The sequence below is a fragment of the Neovison vison genome, chromosome 2, assembly GCF_020171115.1.
Source record: "Neovison vison isolate M4711 chromosome 2, ASM_NN_V1, whole genome shotgun sequence".
In the NCBI taxonomy this organism is placed as follows: Eukaryota; Metazoa; Chordata; class Mammalia; order Carnivora; family Mustelidae; genus Neogale; species Neogale vison.
The window spans coordinates 46,794,729-46,818,535 of NC_058092.1; the positions used below are offsets into that span (position 1 = coordinate 46,794,729).

At 41.8% G+C, this 23,807-nt stretch overlaps 1 protein-coding gene across 1 annotated transcript in view; it reads right to left on the reverse strand.

Annotated features, from left to right (window-relative positions):
* Positions 1 to 23,807, reverse strand: part of DAB1 (DAB adaptor protein 1) — a 591,361-nt gene that overhangs the window by 448,821 nt on the left and 118,733 nt on the right. The gene's annotated exons all lie outside the window — the stretch shown is intronic.

The window sequence follows — 23,807 nt, forward strand, 5'->3', positions numbered from 1 at the left end:
AGATTACATTTTAAAAATTCTTCCGTTAGTATTTGATATCAGAGATGATTTGCAAGCAGAGTTTTTGGCAAATTAAGACTTAAGTGGTTAGAGAAACTAACATTTAATGAGTGCTCACAGTATGTGAGTGCTTTTATACATGTTATGATAGAAACTCTCATAAGCAACCTTCATTTAAACAAATTCTTAGATTAATGGGGTTCTCATTCTTTTGATGACTCTTTCGACTAATATCTATAACTTTAAAGAACACGAGTGGCTACTGGACTTTTCTTTAGAAAACTTGTGTACTTCTGTTCACATGAGCAGAACTACATGTTCACCATAGATTTGTTTATTCAAATTGTACTTGTTAATTTTATCCTGCAGTCTACTAAGTAACATGCACTTGGATGCAATGTATTCACAAAAAAGAAAGATTTCTTTTTATGAAATCTAAGTTGAATGCTTTGGAAAGACTTGATAAAATAAATGAGCTGCCTAATAAAACATTGAATTAAGTCAGAATAGGATAACTATAAAGGACAGAAGAAAGTGGTGAAAAAAAAATTTAAGTGCTTTGACACATTCATTTTACTTTAAAGAAACTGAAACTGAAAATCTTTAAAAAAAAAAAAAAAAAAAAGCTTTATGTGTATGTTTAATGCCAAGGTTCCGGCCAGTGGGCCTTATTCTCCCAGAAAGACCTTGGCTCAACATCAGAAGGTTGCTAAATAAAAGAATTGTTACATTTAATTAGAGATAAACTGTTTAACATTTGTATAGATTACTTCTTGTTCCTCCCCACTATTCCAGCTACCTAATGCAGCACAGCAAAACACTCAAAAGTTAGTTGCTTAAAGTAGCAGTAATATTTATTTTGCTCACGAATCTGCATTTTGGGGGGAGCTGGGTGGGGCAGCTGCACTCCCTGACCGGCGCTGGGGCAGCTCAGAGATCAAGGGCTGGATCAAGGGCCAGTGAATTCCCCTATCTGGCAAGTGATGTTCGGAAGACTCAGATCGCCAAAGGCGGGCAACACAGAGGCTCTCGGGGCATCTCTTTCTATCTCTGTGGCTGTTCTACCTGGTCTCTCCAACATGGTGGCTTTAAGGGAGCCAGACATTTTAGTTCTGAACTCCCAAGATGCTTGTTTCAAGAGAGAGTGACCCCGGTGGAAACTGTATTGCTTGTTATGATCTAACCTCCTGAGTCACATAGTGTCCTTTCCACTATAAGCTACTGATCAGGGCATTTACAAATGTGCACCCAGATTCAAGAAGGAACATGGGCCCTAACTCAGATGGGAGAGCGACAATGTTTCTATCAGAAGATCATATGGGGTGGAGATATTTTGGCCATCTTTGGAAAATACTATCTTCTAAACCTGCTTTCATTTACTATTATTTCTTTTCAAATAACGGACTGATGATTCTGAAGTCATTGCATAAAAAGGATTTCATTGTAATTAATGTAATTCTTACAACAACATGCCTACTGGATAGGCATCATAATAGCCATTCTGACACCTGGAAGCTGAGGGTCAGGAAAGCTGAGTGAATAAAGCCTGCCCTTATTCCATTAAAACTTGCTGCCTTTCTTCTTCTGATAGGGATCTGGGACCCATGTTTTCTCTTCATGTCCATCCTGTGACCTAAAAACCAATACAGCTCACTGGAACATCAGGACCCAGTGATGGACCACACGAAGTGGGAGTGGGAGTTACTTTAGTTTCATTACATGCCGCTACCAACGCTAGTGGTTCCCAAAGTTTGTTGTACATTAGCTTTCTTAAAAAAAATCCTGATACCAGGTTGGATCCCATACCAATTAAATCACAGTGTCTTGAGGTGGAAGTCAAGCAGCAGTGATTTTTAGTGTCCCGAATGATCCCAGTGTGAAGCAAGGCAAAGCCAAGCTATGACCACGATTCTTCCCCATTGAATCCTCCCATTCAGGTTTCTACTAGGTCTTGCCTCTTGGTCTCTGTCTCTCATTCCTGATATTGTACTTGATACCTCTAAATCTTTTCCAAACTGCTTATCCCAAGGATTTGCTCAGAGTCTTGGTTTTCTCTTCCACGATATAGGGATGCTGCTGCTGAAGGTGACAATGATGATAATCTTATACTGACAAGTTATCGGAAGGATTAAAAGAGATAATGTAGGAGGTACTCAATACACTTGTTAAAATATTTGTTGAATGAATGAAAGAATCTGAATCCTTTCATAGGTTTCTTCTATGACCAAAGAAATTAAGTCAACATGAATCTGGTTTCAGGTATTAAACTCAGATTAAATATTCATTTTTAGGACACATTTGTTTTAAATTTAACACATGGGTTCAGGAATAACACTATAAAGAACCCATTCCTTAAAATATTAATATAAATATCTATGCGCAAGGGGAAAATAATTGGGGAATTTTATCTCCTCTGACAAAGGGGAAAAAAAGGCCATTTAAAAATATTACTCTCTCCCCCTCAGACAGACACTGGAGGTGAGCCACAAGAAATCCAAGTTCGCATGAAAGAGCTATGATAAAAAATGCAGGTGGTGTGAAACATTTATAAGGGCCGAGTGTTAGCCGGTATGTAGGCTTGAATTTGAAATGACATTTTGGCATAAAACAGATCTCCCACAGGCAGATTTGAAACTTCCAGAAAAGTCTTAAAATGACATCTTTCAAAATGAACAATCATCAAATATGCCCAAGTCATTACCTCAAAGTACTTTGCTAATGAGACAGGCTGAAGAAATGGCTAAAAATAATTGACCCCAGTTTTACAGCTGAAAGTTGTAAAAAAAAAAAAATCCAAAAAAAAAAAATATCAAAAAAAAAAAAAACAAAAAAAACAAGCTATTGCAGGGTACGAACATAGAATTAGGCACTGGCAACTGTTTAGCATATTAAATACAAACATTAGGACATGTCTCACTCAGCACAGAACAATTGCCAATAGCTTTTTATACACAAATTTAAAATTGCTTCACAAATTCTTGGTGTCATATTTTCTTCTCTAACTTTTATTCCACTTGTACAGTGCTAGTTGAAAAAGAGAGAGTCACACCAGTATCTAAGGAGGGGTTTGCCCCATTCCCTTGTTAGATCCTTGCACAATGCTGTAAATCAGGCAAGGTAGGTTTTATTGTTCCCATTTTGCAGATAGAGATACTGAGGTCCAAAGAAGTTAATAACTTGCTCACGTTTACATAGTCTTTAAAGACACTGCACTGTCTTAGTTAAATGCAAACCACAGGGCATGATGGGTACTCGTCTAAGAGTTTTTAAGGAAGGAAATCAAGATAGGAAGAAAAAAATTATGTCTGTTAAGCACATATTATACAAAATATTGGACAAAATGTGGAGAATTGCATAAAAAGTTGATATAAATTGGGTGCACCTAATAATCTCCACTTAAAAGTATACATGGGGTTGGGGGCGCCTGGGTGGCTCAGTTGATTAAGCAACTGCCTTCAGCTCAGGTCATGATCCCAGATTCCCAGGATCAGAGTCCCACATCCAGCTCCCAGCCCTGTGGGGAGTCTGCTTCTCCTTCTGACCTTCTCCCCTTTCGTGCTCTTGCGCGCTCTCTCTCAAATAAATAAATAAAATATTTTTAAAGAGTACACATAGGAAAAGGTGTGACTAAAATTTACCAAAATGTTTACTTCTTTTTTTTTTAATACATATCTTTATTTCCTAATTTTCTGTCATAAACATGTATTACTTTTAGAACTGGAAAGAATAATCGATCATTCATTCAACTTTTCTACTGAGTGTCTGCTATATACCAGGCATTGCTTGACACACTGTTTTGGCGGCAGAGAAGATGGAGGAAATCCCAGCCTTTATGAAGCATATATTCTAGAAGAAAAATGAGAAAATCCATCAAAAATATTTCTGGGGCGCCTGGGTGGCTCAGTGGGTTAAGCCTCTACCTTCCATTCAGGTCATGATCTCAGGCTCCTGGGATCAAGCCCCGCATCGGGGTCCGTGCTCAGCGGGGAGCCTGCTTCCACCTCTCTCTCTGCCTGCATGTGATCTCTCTCTCTGTCTAATAAATAAAATAAAATAAAAATATTTCACATGGTGATAGGTGCTTTGGTGAACTTAAGAATAAGATGGTACAAAGGCACAAGGTGGGATTGGGGGGCCGGTGTCAATCTAAGCATAAACCATAAACGTGTGGAGAAGCACACTACTGCAAGACCTCAGGAAGAAGGGTCTCTGGGCAGGGAAGGCTGGCATAGAAGCCTGAAGTAGAAACAAGCTTCAAGTGTTGGAAGAACAGCCTAAAAGTCAGTGACACGGAGCAGAGCAGGAGAAAAGTCTCAAGGGGGGACATCAACAATTCAGGGCCAGATCTGCTGGGCCACGGGAGCTCTGTCAGTGGTCCGGACTTTATTTAAATGTGATGAGAACCACTGGAGTTTTCTGAATATGTGTCCAGGGACAGGGAATCAGAACGATCTGATTTGCATGTTGTAAATATCCCTCTGGCTGCTGTGGAGGGAACAGCTTACAGCGAGCAGGAGAGGAATCAAGGAGGCCAGAAGCAGCTGATGGCAATTGTCCAAACTGTCCAGTCTAAACAAGATAAGACAATGGCTGGCTTAGTGTCGTCCGCCTAGAGATGGTGAGAAATAATTTGAGTCAAGATTGTTTTGTTTGGCTTGAATTCAAGCCAATGCTACTGCCATTTGCTAAGATGGGAAGACTAGGGTAAGGAGGATGCTTGGGAGAATGTTGAGGAGTTCTATTTAGGACACTGTATACGACCTTGTGGGGACATGGAGGAGGGATTCTGGAGCCCAAGGTGGGAGGTCAAAGTGGGAGACACCTATTTGGGAGTCATGGTCATAGTCATGGCATTTCAAGTCCAGTGGTCAATTCAGAGTAGCCAAGGAGAGAGCAGCTGGAGAAGGGGCTCGGAATTGAGCCCCCAGCTTCCCTAGCATTTAAAGAGCTGGAAAAGGAGAAGCCAGCAGGCAGCAGAGGGGACAGGACACAGACAGGCATGACACAGGAGGTCGCAGGAAACTGGGAGTTTATTCTAAGTTTTCTTTGAGGATGAGAGAGAGAAAATTGGCTCACGGGGTTAGTGTCCCTTATGCAAATGTCTGTGTGATGCCAGGGAACAAATGGCTTCAAACACTTTTCTGACATCTTCTGGACAGTCATGAGAAGGGTATAAGAAAGGGGGCATTGGGGCACCTGGGTGGCTCAGTGAGTTAAGCCGCTGCCTTCGGCTCAGGTCATGATCTCAGGGTCCTGGGATCGAGTCCCACATCGGGCTCTCTGCTCAGCAGGGAGCCTGCTTCCTCCTCTCTCTCTCTCTGCCTGCCTCTCTGCCTACTTGTGATCTCTCTCTCTGCCAAATAAATAAATAAATAAATCTTTAAAAAAAAAGAAAGGGGGCATTGAGGGCTGAGGCCGAGAGACTGAGCTTGGTTATAGTCCTGACACGGCCTCTTACAACTTCTGTCAAACTGGACACATCAAAGACTGCAGGTAACATGCCCTTATCGTCTACAAAATGGTGATAACAGCAGCCAACCTCGAACCTGCGGGCTCAGCAGAATGCCCCAGCCCTGTGCTTGGCTCACCCCTGGTACACTTTTCTCTCCACTCACCCACCAAAGCCCTGCACCGAAACAGGCTACTTCCAGGTCTGACTCAACTTCAAGGTGGCAAGCTCTCCAAAGGCAAGAACACTCTCTCTTAGATGCTGGCACCCAGAAGTAGAGGGCAAGGCGAGGTATATGGGACAGAGGAGTGAAAGTCTTGTTCTTTGTAGTCACACCTAGGGACGGTGCCCTTTCTGATCCTCAAGTTTCCTGATGGTTAAGTGAGAACTGACACCAGTGTCAGAATGTTCCTGGGATGAATGAAGGAGATCCTCTCTGGAAAGTGCTCCGCAGAGTGCTTTGCTGTGGCTACTAGCAAATACTTTCTTGCCATTAGCGTTGCGCAATCGTCCCGAAGGCAGGGTCCCTTTCCCCGCCCTGCTCTGAGCGGTGGTAGACGCTATGATGAGAACCACAGTGCCAGGTAAACCTGAATTCAGACCTTCGCATCTCTGTCTATCACCTGACTTCCACACAACATTTATGACTTTCAACAACAGCCTAAGACTTTGTTTCTTCCTCTATACAAAGGGGATCGTAACACCAGACCCAATGGGCTGTTGGTGGGAGAGCTGTGAAAATGTGTTTCAGCGCTCACACGGCTCTACGGTGTCTACACTTGGCAAATCCTCACTGCAGTCATCACCACCGTGATGTCCCTTACACAGGAAGCGCTTTGTAAGCTGTAAAGGAGTATACATCCAGGAGAGATGTTTCCATTTTTATTCACGTGAAGGTTTGCTGCTGCTGGGATATAAGGCTGCCTTCACTGAACCTGGCTGCGTTTCTCCTTTCATTCCTTAACAGGAGCTGTGATCATTGTCCCTCTAAGATTTGGCCCTAGATCACCCCCTCCAGGAAGCCTTCCTTAATTAACTGCACTTTGTCTACTCTTTAATTCTCCCAACGCTTAATCTTTAGGAGTAAATTCAGATATACAAAACAGATGAATTAGGGTTAATTACTTGTAGCGCCAGAGGATTCCTCAGGATAGCTTTAAATGATGTGATCCCAAAGCACAGGCAAACCACAAGCAATTTACAAACATTTGATTAACACTTAGGGGGGCTGGGATATTGTTATTGCCTAAATTGAGGTCCAGATTTGGTCTGGGCTATTCATGTATGTTAAACGTCGCTTTGCTAGTCTTCATAGTTGGCTCTGCCTATTCTAAGATTAAATGTTCAATTCCCAAATGAGGGATGCTGACTTTAATTTCCATTACTTTCAGGGAGGAAATACCCTCAAAGGGCTGTCATAGGTGGCACTCAGGGGCAAGTAGACCCGCCATCCTGATTTTTGACCAGTAAAATCCTTCATACCTCTTGTAACTGTCTTAAGTGCCTCATTGTGATGGAAAGTGCGAACTTTCTGGAATGGTAATAAACTGCAGACCAAAAGTGAGGGCCTGAGGGGAATTTTACTCACAGAAGCAAGGGATTGGGGAACTAAAGACCAAGATAATAGTTTCAGATTTTTTTTCTTAATTTATTTCTTTGTTACTCTCCTGATCAATTATGATAAAACTGCTAATGGTGAGCCAGTGGGCTCGCTTCAGATATAACAATGAAGGAGGGTGGAGACAAGTCCCACTGCTCAGAAGGCTTGGGGGAGGAAGCGCTCAGGCGACAGAGACAGCACCCTTTCCTGTCACAGTGTGGAAGAAAAGATGTAGGCTAGGCTGAGTGTCAGGCACTTCTGAGAAGGAAGGAGAAAGGAGAAGGCCTCTGTACTCTGGGGCTCCATACAGGCCAAGGACAGGTCCTGAGCAGTGGTGTAGAGGGCCGAACAGACAGAAGGCTTCGAGAATTCAAACCCAGATTCCCTCAGGAGGCACCCAGAGGAACAAATGGGACAGCAGCCCAGCACCCCAACAGCCTCAAGTCCAGACACTTCAGGGGTGCTGAGGAGGACCCAGACCAGAGGCAGAAAGACCCAAGGTAGAGTGCAGATGCTCGTTCCTCATCATTCCTCCCTAGCTTGGGGTATCCTGAGAGGTTCAGTGGGAACCCTCATTACCACGGCCATGGCAAGTGCCCCTTCATGGCTTCTGGTCCTGCTCTGGCTCGGCAAGACTCCCATCTCATTCCAGACCTTGCCTCTGCCTTGGGAAGAAGATCTGCTCTAGTTCTGGCACTTGACTTTTATACTTGGTGTCTCTGGCTCTCCACCCCTGGTTATCTACTGAAGCACTCAGGCTTGGCTATTGTCTCCCCATCCATCCCCTGCGAACAATGGTGACAGTCTGCTATCAAGTCCCCTTCCACTTCATCTATCCTCATTCAAACACACATACACACACACATATATATATACATATATAATATGTAGAAGGTATATATATTATCTATCTGTATCTATAGAGATCTATATCTATATGGTAAAGGAATATAGGTGGTTCCTGAAAAAAGCACATCCTTCTCTCAGACCTCAGGTGTGAGCAGATCTCAGATGTTGCACAGTAGCTACACTTTTCTTATTGCAAAGAGGGACATTAAACCATCTCTGGAGTAACTGGGTTAGGAAATTGGTTGGTTTCTAAAGCACCTTTTAAAAGAGCTGCCTTAATTCCCCATCCTCCAGGTGGGTTCCATCTTTCCCCAGTCCTCCAGCAGGCTCCCAAGGTCTCCATCGCCCGTGACTCCATAGTATGGTCTGTGGTCCCATTCCATGTGTTTGTGAACCATGCAATCAGCCTTATGCCTGACTGCTATAGTCATGGAGTGGTGACCCAGGCCTTTCTTTTGCCTTGCAGAGGACCAAGAAACCTTGGTTTCTTGTGGAACCAAGAATCATGTGAACAGTGGAACAGAATCATGTGATTGTTTTCTTTATACAGTTAAACGAAATACTGTATTTTAAGATATGAGCCCCTTTCCTTAATCAGACTAGTTTTTTTTTTTTGTAAATGCAGCAAAATGAAAACTATGACTCATAAACCATTAATGTGGGAAAAATTTTAGAGAGTATCTCTCCTAAAACCTTCATTTATGAATTTATCCTTTTACTCAACCAATGTTACATGTTCCAGAAGCAGAAACTGAGGTCCAAGTAAGTGACAATTTCAAGAGTGCCCAGTCACTAGTGATAGAGCTGAGGCCAGGACTTGGGCTTTCTGGCTCCTGATTTAGTGCTCACTCTGCCGCCATGTTGTAGCACTAATCATCACTTGAGGGACCATAATTCCAAGTCCCGCCATCTTCCATGACAACATCTGCAATAGGTAGAAAGGCTGGAGCTTCTTGAGCTTTTCAGTTCTCTTGGATTTTTATGAAATTAAACCAAAAAAAATCATATCCCGTAAGATTCCCTCTTTTCTTCTAAACAGTCATGTTAGTTAGCAGAAACATTTGTTCTGATCTCATCTTAAAAACTAGAAACTCCACTTACAATGCCTGGAGAAAAGCCACGAGGTTTCTAATAGAAAATATATTCATTTAACAAAAAGTAAAAATCCACAGCTACTGGTATTTGAATGGTGTCTAAATGATGAGTTATGTGTGGGGTTTCAGACCAAGACAAGTACTTTAAACTGTGCACTCCTCCGACCTCCCATATTAGCTAAAGAGGGACGCCATAGCCAAGGTGGAGAGTTGATCTCATTGGGACTTGGGGAATTGGGAGAAATGGTTGTAATCAATTCTTATTTAGTGTGTGTTGAATATAACATACAGGCAGCAGCTATTCAGAACTGAGAAGGTCACAGTGTCCACATACTCATTGTCATAACTTGAAGTGTCTAACCACATCCACGGAAGACATAACCTGCCACAGAAGCGCTGGCTTTGGAGCCAGATGGACCTGGGTTCAGATTCTGACTCTGTTACTCCACCTGTCTGTGAGTTAGGAACTCATCTATCTTCACTGAGTCTCACTTACCCCTTGGATAAAATAGAAATAACAATACCGTTCCCATAGGATTGTTGGAAGATCACATGGGAAACAAATGTAAATGCACCTGGTACAATGGTTGGCACATAGCAAGTGAAGCCACAGTCAAGCAAATGTGGATAAAATGAATTAGAACAACTAACAACCATAGAGCTGAGAACAGCTACCAAAGGGGATCCAGGCTGGAACCACTGGTTCACCAAGAAGAGAAATGCAGTCTCTGTAAGGTCCTTCATGGGTAATGTCACACTTGCTCACCAGTAGAAAGAGAAGAAAGAGCAGAGAAATAGTGTCCCATGAAGTAACACATGAGATGCTTCCCGGCAAGAGAGAAACAGGATATCTTTGCAGCCTGGACTGATATGGGTCAAGGAAGATTTTCCAGAATAGGCGAATCATGAACTGGAGCTTGAAGGTGAAATGAAATCCCAGTAGGCAGAAAGAAAGGCATCAGGGACACCAAAAGTTCAGAGGCTGGAACTTAACTCATGGATTCTGCACCTGGAGCTGAAAAGCAGTACTGGAAAAGAGGAGAGGGAACAGAGAGAAACTGCAAAGTGTATTTATTCCAATTTGTGGAAGCACGTGGTTGTCAAACTAAGAGATCTGTGTTTTCTCCAAGTGATAAAGAAAAGACATATGCATTCTGGAAAGTGGTCCTTTAGGAAGAATAATCTCAAGATTGAGTAGGAGCAAAGAGGAGGTTGATGGCAGTGGGAGCTATGAATTAATGCCGAGCATACTGAAGGTGGGCTCACGGGGCATAGGATTTGTGGCCCAGCATTACTGCCCAATAGCTGTAGAACCACAGGTGATGTACACCAGCTTCTCTAAGCAGCAGTATCCTTTTCTACAAAATGAGAATAATAATACCAGAATTTTATGTAATGTTCAAATACACAGATAAATTAGTAGGTAGGGAATTACTCTGTAAACTCTTCAGCAGGGCTGTTCCATAGAATTTTTTGTGATGATGGAAATGGCTTCTGTTGCACCATCTGTATTAGTAGTCACTAAAAACACTTGAAATGTCACTAGCCATCCTTGAAATGTGGCTAAATTATTACTTTTCATAAGTTGGATTTAAATTTAAATAGTTGCCATATTTGACAGCACAGCTCTAAAGTCTAGGGTAGTGGAAGGAGAATGGACTTTTCAAATAGAAAGACCCAAACATGTCTTTGACCCAATGGGCAAGTCACTTTAACTCTCTGGGAGAGTTATATTAACAGTATATTGTCACAGTAGGTAAATATCCTTGAACTGCAGACTCCAGCCACCAAGAACTTCTATGGATCCTTGACCACACCATGCTTCCTTGAGCCTCTGTGTTCCTGTACTTACAGCTCTCTATGCATGGAATGAGCATCCCACTTTGTCCCTCAACTTTGGTGGAGAAAGCAGAATTTCTCAGACTTAATTTGGGCATCTGCCACACACCCTTCACAGAGTCCTTCCTAGCTTCCATGTTAATTCTCCGACCATGTCTTGAATTCTTCTCTATGCTCTCAGGCTGTGCTGTGATTCCTACCATCACAGCATATGTCACACTGCAGCCTGTCCCCTACAGGAAGCTGTTAATGCGGAGTGGGCACTTACTGCAGGACAGGGATCAATTTTTTTTTTTTTTTTTTTTTTTAGATTTTATTTTTTGCAAGAGAGAGCGAGAGGAGGGGCTGAGGGTGAGAATCTCAAGCAAACTCCCTGCTGAGCGCAGAGCCAGACAGGAGGCTTGATCTCACCACCCGGAGAGCACAACCTGAGCCTAAATCAAGAGTTGGAGGCTTAACCGACTGAGCCACTCAGGTACCCTGGGATTGAATTTTTTAAAGGTAAAAGATGCACAGCATAAAAATTACTCTTTTAACCATCTTTAAGCATATGGTTCAGTGCTATTAAGGATATTCACGTTGTTGGGCAACCATCACTGCCATCCATCTGCAGAACATTTCACATTCCCCAAACTCACACTCTGTACTTATTAAACAATGATTCCCCATTTCCCACTCCCCCTAGCTCCTGGTACCCACCATTCTCTTTTCCATCTCTGCATTTGACTTGGCTAGGTATTTGTTCTTTTGTCACTGGCCCACCTCACCTAGCATACCATCCTCAAGGTTCATCCACATTGGAGCACGTATCAGAACTTCCTTCCTGTTTAAGGCTGACTAATATTCCATCGTATGTATATACCACATGTGTTTATGTATTCATCTACGGATGGACACTTGATTGCTCTCACCTTTTGGTGGAATAACTATTGTGAATAAGTCTGCTATGGGCGTGGGTGTAGGAGATCACATTTTGTGTTGTATTTTTCTGTGTCTCCACCTCAAATTGGTGGACCTATAAAGGGTGTGAAATGATAAAAGATATTTTATTCCTCACATGGTGTAAATGGAATTGCAGTACCAATGACTGTTCCTGGAAAGACAGGAGCTTCCAGTAAAAGCACAGAGTAGAACAAAGTGAGAGAGGGCAGATGAAGGAAAGAAAGGAGAGAGGGAAGGAACAAGGCAGGTGGATTTGTTCACAGCTCAGGTATACATAGCGTTTGACTTTGCTTTCCCACTGAGGGAAGTCCATCACACTGGATCAACCCACCCCAAACTTTACCTTAAAGAATTTCCTTTCTTCCTTCTGTCTTTTCTCCCCTCCTTCCTTTCCTCCTTTCTCCCTCCCCCCTTCCCTCCCCCTCTTTCTTCTCTTCCCTTTCCTACCTTCCTTCCTTCTTTCTATCCTTCCTCCCCCTTCCTCCCTCCCTCTCTTCCTTTCCTCCCTCTTTTCTTTCTTCCTTCCTTTCTTTCTTTTTCTTTTCCTTTTTTCCTTCCTTCCTTCCTTCCTTCATTCCTTCCTTCTTCTGGTCTTCTTGCAATCAGAAGCTTTGTGTGTATTTGTGCTATTTGACTGAGTCTTCATCTTTAAAACAAGTGAAGTTTACTCTTCCCAGGTGTGTGTGTGTGGAGGGGATGAGGATTAAATATCAGAATACTCTGTGCACCCTGAAGAACTATATGAACTATGGAGATTTCAGTTTTTCCCTACAACTTCTCTTTCATCTGTATTCTAATTATAATAAGTCAATTAAAACCCATAATGGAAAAAGAGACTAGAGACTTAAGGAGAGTTTCCTTCTAAATTCCATTTCTAAACCTAGAGGCAAAGAGTGTCAAATTGTTAAAATTTTTACATTCTAATCACTTTCTGATTCTATTGAACTTTCAGGCATTCTATTTAGGCTTGACACAGTCAGTGAAAATATTAAGCCTTTAAAACACCAAAAAGTGCTAACACACAACTACAGTAATACTTCAGCCACGGGCGACATTTAAAGAATCCCCAGCTACATAATCACATTAACATTTAATGTTCTCAAGTTCAGCTAAAATATGTTTTCTGTCTTCTGCATCTCCTTCCTGAAGCAAAAAAATGCCAGTGGAACTCAAGGATTCCATGTGTGTCCCATGACGAGTCGCCCATAGAAAAATGTCCTCCAGACCCCTTTTCCACACAGACTGCTCCTCGAGGTAAACACAGCTTGTACATGTGGGCAAACATCTTTTATCATTTTATACACTTTATAGGTCAGCCAGTTTGAGTTAGAGACACAGGAGAGTTCCCAGAGAAATTCATTACTGCCACTCATTCTAGTTTTCCGTCTCAATATAATTAAGCTTGGCTAATTGTCTATCATGATTAAAATCATGCCAATAACAACCTTGTTCTCAAGTTTGGCTCTGCTCCAAACTTGTTAATCGCTCTTGTTTTCCAGGAGGTCATTCTGTACCTTGCTTCAGCTGTGAAATTCCTTATAAATAACACGCTTAGATAATAAGATCATCCTTGGGTGACCAGGAACGTCAACATGATGACACAAACTGTGGCTAATATATGATATGGCTAAACCACAACAGGAATCATTCTCAACGGCCTGGAACCCTGGGGCCACTTCACTAGCAAAAAATCGGAAGAGTCCTGAATGTAGGCTCCGAGAATGAATTCCATAGGGATAGGATGGCAGGAGTTCATGAAACAGATTGGATTATCTAAAGTGAATCCAAAGCTGGAGGGGAGTCAATATGACTTCTAAAAATACAAGATTTGCCTGGATTAATTGAAATTCAGCAACTCACCTAACCTAGGAAGTCTCAATTATTAGGTACAGTAGTATTTTATGGACCACCAGGGAAAAAAAAAGTGCTGCCAATTAAAAGTTATGACAACACTTTCCTGTCATTTAGAATTTGTATTTTATACTTAGTGAGAAATCTCCTGGATGAACTCATATTGTCTATCATGCTGCTCTGGGTCCCTGCTTTCCTGAGTACAAATAACTTTTCATTTCAAAGCTGAATCATACTCTAATCTTTTTAAAGATCCTTTAACTGTCAATCCAAGCGAGCACATGTAGCCACAGCAATATGCGTAACTCAGCGGAAGCCATGCCGGTATGAGCCCTGACCGAGTGCCCGAGCAGAGGTAATGAAGGCTGCCTGCTGGCCCGCAGTGATTATAAGATGCAGTTAATCTGGGATGCCGTCTCTTTGCCCAGATACTAAAATATGAAATAAATATGTATGTTAGGGCTTATGCAGTATGGAATAGGGTCCCGAGCAAGAGAGATGATAATCCTGTTCTCCTTAGCGCTGGTGAGTTCCGTATCTTCTGTAAGAATCTGAGCTCTCAGCAGCATTTCTTGTGCAGGGCGCTTCCTGATCTATGCTCAGTGTCCCCTAGTTCTCATTGAACGGTGCCTATGGCACCACTTACACCAACTGTTGCAGGGCAATGGCATTCCCCAAGCCCCCCCCCAGATTAGAAACTGTACGGTCCTTGACACAAAGGAGTCTTCCTTCTTCATTTCTATCCCAGTAATGACGACAGTGGGACCTGACACATAGCAGGTGCTCTACACCCAAGTGAAAAAAAATGTGAGAAGGAACGACTATTGTTCCAGGAAGGACTCTGGGTCACATAGTGCTTTTATCTATTTAATAAGAATTTGGGGGCACTTGGGTGGCTCAGTCAGTTAAGCGCCTGCCTTCGGCTCAGGTCATGATCCCAGGGTCCCGGGATCGAGCCTCACATCGAGCTCCCCACTCTGCAGAGAGCCTGACTCTCCCTCTTCCTCTGCCTGTCATTCCCCTTGCTGTGCTCTCTCTCTGTCAAATAACTAAATAAATGAAACCTTAAAAAAAAAGAATTTGGAAACTATTATGAATGTAGATGCTATTCAAGCAGTCTTATTTACTGAAATACAAATATGGCATCATTTACATTTATTTTATATCAATAATGCTGGATTGATTTCCAACAGCCCTTCCTCTCCCCACCCTACCCCTGCACTCACATATATTACACCCTGTATTCTAATGAGGCTCCCTAAAGCCTTGATGCCAAGTGGATCTGGGTATAAAACGAACTCCACCATTTCACTGCCTGAGGGTATTTGAGATTTTTACTCTCTCCTGGGTGGCCCTTAAATAGATCTACCTCCTGAGATTGCTGTGAGGATAAAGTAACACATACACAGTACCTACAACAGTGCCTGCTATACCATAAATTCTCAAGAATTATTCCCTACAGGTTTATATAGCATGTGACAACTCAAAAGAACTTTCACATGCCTCACGTCTTTTGACAGGCATGCCAGTCCCGAGAGAAGGCTCTTCTATTCCTGTTTTTCAAACACCAAAACACACTTAGATAGGAAAAGTAGCTTGCACAAAATTACAGTGGCAGACTTGACCTTTAACCCAGTTCTCCTTATTAAATGACGTTCATTAAAAAAGAAAAGAGTTTTTGATCTGGAGAGAATATTAGAGATAGGCTGGTCCCAAGCCCACATTTGTCACATAAGGAACCTGAGGAACAGAGAGAGAACGTGATTTGCTTTCAGCACTGCTGGCTGCTGGTGACAGAATTAGGGTTGGAGTCAAGAGATCTGGCCTCTGAAAACACACACATTTCAGGATTTCTCACCCAACATGTGTCCAGCTCTGAGGAGGGAATCTTCAAATGGGAGCACTTTCTGGTGTCATGTGATATGTCCCCGCCCTCCTCTCCAGCCTCACTTCCTGCTCATAGGACTCTCCTCTTTCCTTCCACATGGGCTTTTTTAGTCATCCCTCAAACACACTCATTCCCTGATGGACTTGCTTTCCCTCTGTCTAGGAAGCTCTTCTCCTGAATCCTTCCTGTTTTCCCAATTCAAACTTCTGCTCAAATGCTCTCCTCAAAGAGGACTTCTCTATCAAAATTAGCCTTTTTAGACTCTAGGTAAAAGAGCCTAACTCACCACCATCTAACATTCTCAATTTCCTTACTTTTTTTTTCTTTAGAGCACTTAGATTTCTTTATAACACTTGTATTACATATTTATTTATTTGACATTATGTTTCTTCCACTATGATGCAGGGCTCATTGGGGATAGTGACTGGATTGGTTGTGTTCATCATTGTTTAGCCAGTGGAATGGTGCCTGGCACATAATATATGCTCAATGAAAACATCTGTTGAATGTCTACTATATTCCAAGCACTAAAGATAGGCACTGGGAAGACAACTGTGAGTCAATAAGACATTCCCCTCTGACAACATACAGTTTTTTGTCTAGTGATAGAAACAGACATTGAATAAGTAATTGCAGAAGTTTGTGGTGAGAACGTATAATCTGCAGAGGTGAACTAATCTGGAGATTCTTGGAAGATCTCCCAGAGGAGGTAATTTACTGTGTACACATTAGATAGAAGAGGGTGGAGGATGAGTGTTCCAATAGAGGACAACAAGCATACATTCTTGTGGCAAGAAGGGGTAATGGTGGAGGGCAGGTATCAGAGGGATGGGGAAGGGAAGTGGGTGGAAGTCAGCCTGGATGGGACTCTTTAGGACATGTTAATGATTTTGGCTTCTATTCTTTGGGCCATGGGAAAGCCATTGGTGGATTTTAATCACAGAGGTGATACACTGAGTTCTGTATTAGTTTTTAAAGATTTTATTTATTTATTTGACAGAGAGAGAGAGATCACAAGTAGGCAGAGAGGCAGACAGAGACAGGGGGAAGCAGGCTCCCCACTGAGCAGAGAGCCAAATGCGGGCCTTGATTCCAGGACCCTGGGATCATGACCTGAGCCGAAGGCAGAGGCTTTAACCCACTGAGCCACCCAGGTGCCCCTGAGTTCTGTATTTTTAAATGATCCGTTTGGTGGTGGTTTGGAGAATGAAGTGGAAGAGGGTTAGGGAGGAATTGGAATGACTGGACAGGAGGCCACTGCAGTAGACCAAGATGGGAAGTGGCTCATACCAGGGCGGAGACTGTGGAAGTGGAAAGAATGGATGGAATAAGACCTTAGAATGGACTTTACAGAATTGGCCAGGGATCAGGATCGGGGAAGAGGATGTATCAAGGAAAACTCTCAGTAGTTTCTTTTTCACTTGTGAAATGGATGAAAGGTAGTGACAGAGAGATGGAGAATCTTGGAGAAGGGCAAGGTCATGAATGCTATTTTGGATGTTCCAAATTTGAGGTGTTTTTGAGGCTTCTAAGTGCAGATGTAAAATAACAAGAAACACAAATCTGGAGCTCAGGGATGCCCTGCACTGGAGATATATCTGGGCAGTTTTAGATGGTCCCCAAGGCTCTAGAGCAGAGAGGCCATCAGTGGTGCTTTAAGAAACTCCATCCTTTAATGGCCAGGTAGGAAAGTGTGGACCTGAAAGAGGAAGAAGGAGTGGCCCCAAAGTGAGAAAACCAGAATTGTGTCCCACTGTGGCTGTAGGAGGAGGGCGTTCCATGAAGAAAGAAGTGATCAGCAATGCCAAATATGGCAGAGAGGTGAAGGAAGATGGGTGTTGAGGGGGACATTTGCAGTTGATGACAGTGAGGTCCCTTGTTGATGTTAGTGAAGGCTGTTCAAGTGGAATGATGCAAAAAGTAACCAGATTAGAAGAGGTCAAAGGGAGGATAATGAGATTTGTGGTAGAGACAGTAACAAAAGACAGAGCTTTTGAGGAGAAGAGCTGTATAGTTGGTGGGTGTCTCTGGAAGTTTATTGATGGATTAAAAACTGAAGGGACTCAGGTGTGTTTAAATGATGATGGGAAGAAATGTCATTTCAAAGGACATGTTTCATAGGAAATGCAAAGAAACTGGCCTTGGCAAAGGAACTAGGACCACTCTCCTCTGTTGTAACAGGAAGGAAAGAGGGCAGGAGGGTGTGGATGTAGGTGGATTTGTACATTTAGAGGAAAAAAGGTAAGGGGCTTCTCATTTCCTGGATTTACTTTGCATTTGGAGGTGGTCATTTGCGGAGAGTCATAAGTGATGGAGGGAGGTTAGGAAAGAGCTGAGGGTTTGAGAAGGGTGGAGAAAGTTGGAAATATTTGTTGTATGTGTTATATTATGATTTATATGAAATATATATTTGGCCATTCAGATGACCAAAATGTATTTCTCATATATATTGGGTCATTGTCCACAGTGCCTCCAAACCCTCGGAATTTCCCAAGTGTCTTTTGTTGATCATTGAGGTGATTTTTGAAAAGAACCCAAGGATAGGCGCTGATTCCAATGGAGCCAAGTGATTAGATGGTTGGAACTTCTAGTCCCACCACCTCCCACCTCTGGGAAGTTGAAACAATGGTCAATGATTTAATCTATGATGCCAACATACTAATGCCTCCATTAAACCCCAGAAGGACTGTGTTCAGAGAGCTCCTGGGTTGGTGAGCATGTGCAGATATGGGGAGAATGATGAGCCTAGAGAGGACAGGGCAGCTCTGCCTCTTTCCCATATAACTTGCCCCTTGTATCTCTTCCATTTGGCTGCTCCTGCATTATTTTCTTTTATGATAAACCAATAAGCTAGTCCATAAAATGTTTCTCTGAGTTCTGTGAGCTGATCTAGCAAATTAATCGATCCTGAGGAGGAAGGCATGGGAACCTCTGATTTACAGCAGTGGGTCAGAAGCACAGCTACAAACCTGGGCTTGGAGCTGACATTTGAAATCCAAGGAACAGGTTGTGGGAACCTCCAATTCATAGCCAGTGGGTCAGAAGCACAGTTAAGAAAGTTATGAACCTGGGCTTGCAAGTAGCATCTAAAATGGGGGATGAAGGGAGGCTTATAAGACTGAGCCCTTAACCTGTGATATCTGACATTCTTTCAAGGGAGATCGTGTCAGAATGGAGTTCATTCCTCAGACACCCTAATAGAACCTAACAGATAGTAATACAGTGAGTTAAACAGACTGTGTGGGATATGGGTCCTTTTGAGGTCAGCAGTCATGATACAGGCATATATATAAGTAAAAAGGTTGTTTGGGTTTCTCCCACATGAGGGTTTTTCCAGATCCATGTGATGGAAAACTGGAGAAGCAAGGTGTTTAAAGACTGTAGCAAATGTGTTAGGATATGTGAATAAAGAATACATTTTTCATTATGTTTATTTGTTGAATGGAAGATATTTCTCTTTCATTCATTCTTATCTTGAGTACTTTTTTGGGTGAGATTTTAGGCTTATCCAGGTCATTTTGGTTCATATCCACCCTTTAGACTTGACTGTGAGCTGCTTTGAAGGAAGGGGCCATAATTAATTCATATCTACATTGCCAATGCCTACCTTGGCATTTTTCACATTGCTGATGCCCGGTGAATGGTAAATAAATACATCATGTAAATTGAAGCATGTGGAGGACATTTAGACAGGACAGTCACCAGCAAGATATTTATCCATTCTCCAAGGATAAAAACAATAATCGCCACCATTCTTGATACGGATTTATAGTTTTCTTCTCAAAACAGAACACAGTGAGCTGAAAACCAGACTAAGTTCTGAATGAGAGATGTGGTCATTATTTTTTTAGTTCTCTTTGCTAAGGAGATGTTATTTCTCCCCCTTCCCGAGAAATGAGAAAAAGAGGAATGAACCAGGCTGGATCGCTTTAAAATTCTTCATTAGTATCCACACTGAATACATTTCAACGGCAAGGGGCCTTAACACAGCTTTCACTGTATCTGATGCACAGAAAACGAAGCCTGCCAATCTTGCAACATGTCTCAAGATGAAGAAGGTCAACATATCAGAAAATAAAATCAGTAGCATAGATTTCAAAGAAATTCATCCCAAGAGTTCTTCTCAATGAATGCAGTGCAAGATTGAAGAATTCAATTACATGAAAAAGAGGCCTTTTTTTAATACCATGCCCAGCTATTAGTTTTTTTGTCATTGCTAACATGAAGGCATATTGTTAGCCATCAGGAAATCTCAACAAATTCATGCATTCAAATCACAAGGGATTTGTTTGGTAGATGGATCTGAAATCTGGTCTGCCTCCAACTCCTCACCCAAGATTTCATTTATGCCAAGAAGAACGTTATTCTTGATCAGACATAGAAAAATTCAGCTCGTTGCCACTGAGCTGCTTTATGCCTTTAGAAAAGAATCCTGCCTTTAATTCTGATGGAATATTACAATTAACTTTTTTTTAATTTGGGGTCGACCAATTAAATTTCCTCTGTCTTAGAAAGCAGAGATGGTGAGCATTGACTAAGTACATTCTGGAAAACAAGAGTGTTTGTATCAAAAGTCTTAAAAATGTATTTTCTCCTTACTCCTGGTAAATCGAATTCTAGAGGTTGATTCCAAGGAAATAATCTTTTAGACCCTGAAACATAAAGCTTAAGGAACAAAAAAGTGTTCATTATAGCATATTGTTCAGTAATCCCTGTGGTAGACTAACAGTCACAAACCCCTTATATCCTAGCATGCATGTCCTCCTCATAAGGAGACTTTGATGTTCCTGTCATTCAGAGGTAGAGTCGATTTTTTCCACACCTTCATTTTGGACCTGTCTTGTGACTTGTCTCAACCAAAAGAATATGGCAGAAGTTAAGTTTTACTTATTTCAGAGCCTAGACCTCAAGAGGTCTTGGGTTTTTCTTGACCCTTTTGGCATGTCACCTGACACCTCCATGTGAGAAAGCCAGTCTAGCTTCTGGAGGATGAAAGGTGCTGAGGAGAATAGGAGCACCTCAGTGTTTAGCTGACACCAATGGCCAGATGTGTGAATATGGCCATTTTGGATCTTCATACTTGCCTATCCTACCACTTACACTGAAAATCTCTGCTTACATGAGCCCAGAATGAACCAGTGGAACCTGCCCAGCAACCAAGTTAGATGCATGAAAATTAATAAATAAAGGTTTGAGGCCATTTAAGTTTTAGGATGATATACTCCAAAGGATTAGATAGCTAAGCAGCAATAAATACCTGATTCACCAAAAAAAAGAAAAAGAAAAAAAAATGGAAACAATCTGAACTTGAAATGAGCGGAATGGTAAAATAAATTATGTTATGTTCACACTATGAATATAATGCAGATATTACAAGTTATGTTTTGCAGGGAGTGTTTGGTAGCAAAGAAATGTGCTTGTGTTATAATACTTACTGAAAAGCAGGATGAAAAATTTTATATATAACAAGCTCTCATGAAGTGACAGAGAAAACAACTGGAGAAAACACACCAAAACATTTCAAAGGTTATTCATGGTAAAATCAGTCTCATCTTTTAACTTGTGTTTTTTTAGCCTACACTGCTCTTTATAATTGTATTTTGGCCTCCTCCCTTTATCTAAGTCAACAACCATACGTGCTTTTTATAATACTGGGCCCCAATTGAGGCAGAACTTCTGCTCGTGTTTTTAGGAATGATGGTTGCCTGTACCGATCTGCCTGACTTTTTACTCTCCAAGTCTTCTCTCTCTGCACAACAAGGGGACCATACAGGTCTTAAAATGAAAGAAGCTCACTGGGGTAAGTCTGTCCCTTGCAGAAAATTTAATCTGGGCAGTATAGTTGAAGCAGGGTCAATAAAAAAAAAATATGTTTCAGGTTAGGCATATTCCAGTTTAATGTTTTTTCATAATACTTATTCGTTTTAGGTGCTTTATAGCTCACATTTTATCCTTTGTTTGTTTGTTTGTTTGTATATCTCTTCAAGTCCATGAGGCAGGAGTTTATTTACCTGGTTCTTGGTATATCCTGATCATATAACAGGGCTTGCCAGAGAAGAGCACTTTAAGCAAATATTTGTTAGAAGAATAAACAAGGTGATTGAGCAAAGACTAGCTTTCTGTTTCACAAGTCTGTCAGGTGGGGAATCCAGGTCTTGCAGTCCAGAAATCTGTTCTAAAAGCTCTTTAACGGTAAGCCCAGCTATTAGTTTTGTTTTGTTTTTTTTTTTAACCAGAAACCTTTTACTTCTCTGTGCCTTAATTTCTTGCTCTGAAGAAGGAATGGCAAACTTTACCTTCAAAAGATAGCTGAAGATTAAGTGAACTTTATGGGAAAGCAGAAAATAAATCTTAAACAATTTTACTCTGACGATAGATAGCCCTTATCTACGTGTCAAGAGCAAGGTCTGCATTAACTCTTGCCTTCACTACAACCTCAAGATGTAGATTCGACCATGTTTCCCACTTTACCAAAGAGGAAACTAAGGCTTATGGAGCCTGAGGCAAGATAGGCCAGTTTAGTCAAGGAGGTAGAATTCAACTTTGGTAGAATTTCTTGGTTGGCTCCAAACCACATCTTCATTCTGATCTACCAATAATTGTATTTGTTAACTATTCCCTAAGATTGCTGCCACAGGGATAAATGAATGTTAGGATTCTTCTGTTTTACAAATCAAAACCACAATGAGATGCCACCTCACACACTAAAATTAGCAAGTCAGGAAATGACAGATATTGGGGAGGACATGCAGAAAGGGGAACCCTTCTACACTGTTGGTGGGAATGCAAGCTGGTGCAGCCACTCTGGAAAACAGTATGGAGGTTCCTCAAAAAGTTGAAAGTAGAGCTACCCTATGACCCAGTAATTTCACTATAGATATTTACACTAAAGACACAAATGTAGTGATCTGAAGGGGCACCTGTACCCTAATGTTTATAGCAGCAATGTCCACAGTAGCCAAACTATAGAAAGAGCCCAGATGGCCATGGACAGATGACTGGATAAAGAAGATGTGGTATGTATATGCAATGGAATACTACTTAGTCATCAAAAAAAAAGAAATCTTGCCATTGGCAACAATGTGGGTAGAACTAGAGGCTATTACACTAAGCAAAATAAGTCAATCAGAGAAAGGCAATTACCATATGATTTCATTCATAGCCAGAATTTAAGAAACAAAACAGAGGAACATAGAGGAAGGGAGGGGAAAAAATAAAACAAGAGGAAATCAAGAGAGGTAAACAAACTATAAGAGACTTTTAATCAGAAGAAACAAACTGAGGGTTGCTGGAGGGGAGGCAGGGAGGCACGTGGGGTAACTGGTGATGAACATTGAGGAGGGCACGGGATGTGATGAGCACTGGGTGTTATGTACAACTGATGAACCACTGAACTCTACCTCTGAAATGAATAATATGCTATATGTTAATTAACTGAATTTAAATTTTAAAAAAAGATTCTTCTATTTTTGTCTCCAATTTGGCAAAATTAGGTTCCCAAATTGATAACATAGGATGCTGTAATCATATTCATGAACTTCTCCTCAGAACGTTCTTAAACCGTTTTCATTTTATTGTCCTGAGACTTGGACTCTACATTCTAGAAAGAAAGAAATGTAGGAACCACGTGGTTTCTCAGTCTCCAGGTCCTGCCAAGTTAATATATACTAATTTCTCTGATTTGAACTACCACTGCCCTGGTTTAGGCCCCTACTATCTCCCCCATGGACTCCTGCTGTCTCCTCCTAACTAGTCTGTTTGCTTCTTGTTTTGTACTGCTCACCTGTCATCTGCATGGTGTCAAAACAATCTGTCGATAACTCACATTTTATCATGTCACTCCCCTTTTTCCTGTCATTTACAAGGTAGTCCAAGCTACCTGGAAGAGCAAAGGCAGACCAAGTCCCTTATCTTCCTGGTCAACCTGGCACTACTCATTCCCTGCCTGGCAGTAACTACCTGCTCACCATCCCTGCTTGGGCGCTGTTTTACCTCCTGGCATGTTTACTCTAGATCTTTCTTCTTCCTGGAATGCTACCCCATGAATTTTACCCCAAATTCCTTTTCATCCACCAGGACTCAGTTCAGGTGTCACTAGCCCAGAATTTTCTCCCAAATCCCACAGCTGAAGTGGGTATCTCTCTTTCCTGTTCTTATTATCACCCTGTGTCTATTTTGTCTACCAGATATTGAGACCTGGGATGTCAAAGGAGTCCCATCATTGCTGTCTGAAGAATGAGAATGATGATAGGAGTTACACTTCCTAGGACTGTTAGACGTGTTAAGTGACAACAC